Here is a 3,111-nt window from a genome sequence, read left to right as displayed (position 1 = left end):
TTTTGGACATTCATGAAATGGCCCCAACTTATGCCAGGTGGGCATACCCATGGTAGGCATCCATGTGTTTGAAGGGAAAAAAAATTAAAACCATAACTTAAAAGCTGTTTTTTTACCTGTTTCCGCGCGCGACAGTGAACCGGCCCAGTTGGGCGGCCTCCTGCGAATAAAGTATTTAATATGTGATTTTTCAAATTCGTTAACTTGTTTTCAAATTGATGAACAGTTTCCAGTTTTGCGAATGTTTCTCCTCCTTGGAGCCGGGGGTGTTCGCGTGTTCCAGGGCCGGTCCATTAAAATCAAGGTCCCTGTGTCAAAATCTAAGATAGCCCTAGCTTGTTAGAGAAAAGCGTCCGACTGGATCAAGTTGTAGTCTATGGCAGGCGGCGTGCATAAAAAATATTTTGAGGCATTCTTTTTGATTGCCTTAATATAGATGCTTTTTGGCATTTTGATGATACGCCTAGAAAAAGCAAAGGTGTTTCCTCACACGCCTCAAGTGAATGGAGACGTTCTGGCATTTTAGAAAATATCTCCACAAATGGGCAGGAAGCCTACAATTGATAATTTACATATTTATAGAAAGTTGAAGTCATAAAGGCTATTTCCCTTCCTCTTACCATAAAACTTCTGGTGTCTAGCTGGTCGCCCCAAGTTTCTTACAAGCTTAACTATTTTTAGGCACCGGTCTAGTTTGTTCTTATACATTTTGTGCTATTTTATTACTAAATTGGCAGCGTAGTGCAGTGGCAAGCCATGTGGTCTGGAGGGCCAGGTTCTGTGTATTGGATTCCTTGTTCCAACTCTCTCCTTTTTTTCAGGATTTTTGCGCCTCGCTTTGAATAGCACTAGTAAACTTGCACGTGCAAAGCACGTCTTGCTTTATACTCTAGTATTAATTTTGTTTCAGATATTTAAAAACATTAAAGAAGAAAACTTGTGTCTTTTTATCCAAATAATTACAAATGATGGTGACCGTTTTGCTTGGATTTATTCTATGCCAACAGTTCAGAACAATTTACAACTTACCATGGATTTTTTTTAGAAAAGGAGGATTATCCCCGGCCTCTGCATCTGAGCGATGCATACAGCCATTTTATTAATTATTCATAAAGACCTTACAAAGTAGTACATCAGATAGTCTGAAGCCACCATCCTAACAACATCTGTCGCTATTTCTATCCACTTAATGAAGGTGTGCCGATAGTTCAAGCCTAATACCAAACAGACATCGCACAAATGACTAACATCTAAAGCCGGAGGCCCCAACCAAGGCACAACTTACCATGGATGCCCAGGAACGGTCTTAAATATACAAACTTACTCACAAATAATTATACTATAAAGTCCAATCATACAGGGTAATAATAGGGATGCGATGAAGAGATTATCCATCAGTAAGGATACTGGTATCAGTAGTATACATGTTCTTTGATGTGTTCATCTTTTGAGCGAGTAAGTCTAGCAATGCAAGTGAAGACACAAAGAAAACTTGGAAACTGTCAGGAACTGGTGCCCATGGCAACAAGGCAGGACATGTGTGTACAATTGGATCATATTCTGGTAGTACATCAAATGTGCCGGTTAACTGTACAATTATTTCTTCCACATTGAAAAACAACCTGACATTTTTTTCCTGAAACATACTTATAATACAACTATTAATGGTACCAAAGGTTAGTGAAATCATGCCTTGCCGGAATTTTCCTTGTTTCCTATGATAGTGTGACAAGTAAGCCTCCATGACTCCGGTTTCTGACCAAGCAAATGAGCTGCAAAGAGTAGAGTTAATTGACAATTTTACAATAAAATCATCAAGCACAATCTTCATGGGTGAATACTGTTACAGTGCATAATAGTGTTATAACACGAGGTTGCAAACTTGCGATACAAAATAGTGGTAAATCAATAATAATTATGTATAAGCATGCATGAGGCAAATATTCGGCCTCCAGTACATATTAGTGGCAAATAAATAAAAAAAATCCGTATAAGAATGAGAGAAAATTAGAAGAGCATCTCAACATACGTGTGTAGGTCACACACCAAGAATAGGCATAATTAGCATGCACAAGCGTCGGGAGAATCCACCAGTTCTTCAATCAACAAAAAGAAAGCCACCTCCATCCAATATTAATGGAATCAATTGAGAAATCAGCATATAGAGGTTGGAGGTGCTGCCGGCATCGGGGTTCCCGGTGGGAGAGGAGCGGCGCGTCACTGTTTCAAATGAGTCAATGAGACAATAAAGCTCCAGATTTTTAAGAAATTAAACAATCAAACTGGTCTAAGATGCAAGGTTCATGACTTCCACAAAAAGAGCTCTTTTGGGATTGTAAGATGCATCAGCTCAAATTAGGAACTATCATCCTCACCGTTTCCAATAAAAAGGAAATGATAGGAGAACCAGTAATTCACATTTGCTTCACCATGAAACCTTGAGCATGCTGCAATTATTTCAACGACTGCAGTAATTTTGGCAATTGAATAGGAAAATGGTTTCAAAGATGACACAAGCTATGTTGGTAAAGGGCAGAAAAGTCACACTGGCATCTTCAATTGCAAATGGAAATAATTTCACTGAAATAAAGAAGCAAGATCAACCAATATTGACTTGACTGAAACCTAAAATAAAGAAGCAAAAGTCTCCTATCTAATGAAACATGTACATCAAACCTCAGTATTCTTGAAATCTGTCACATGCATAGAATAGTGGAGCATTGACCTGCAAGTGACCTGGGCTCAGGTGTTCAGCCATCTCAGTCTTCCCCATCCTCATGGCTAGCATAATTGGACTTTAACACAGTGCCAAATGGAAGTCATTTAATTTTTGGAAAATGGAGTCATTCTCTCCGTCCAGTTAGTTTCACAGTTGAATCCATCTACAGGAATCAACCATTTGCATGTGGCAGTCTATTAAAGGCAGAAACACATCGTCAAGCAAGATCTTTCACGTATCTACATACATTTATATGTTCGCTTTATCAAATCAAAGAAAGATTAAATTGGTCCATCCAGAGCTTATACACGACCATCAAAGAACGTGTCTACCTTTTACATGGAGGATTCAGATGAAGGAATTCTCTCCAAAGCCCTCCTCACGTACGCATG

This window comes from Triticum aestivum, chromosome 7A, assembly GCF_018294505.1.
Source record: "Triticum aestivum cultivar Chinese Spring chromosome 7A, IWGSC CS RefSeq v2.1, whole genome shotgun sequence".
NCBI classification, from domain to species: Eukaryota; Viridiplantae; Streptophyta; class Magnoliopsida; order Poales; family Poaceae; genus Triticum; species Triticum aestivum.
The sequence above is the reverse complement of the archived record's forward strand: the minus strand, read 5'-3'. Positions refer to the sequence as shown.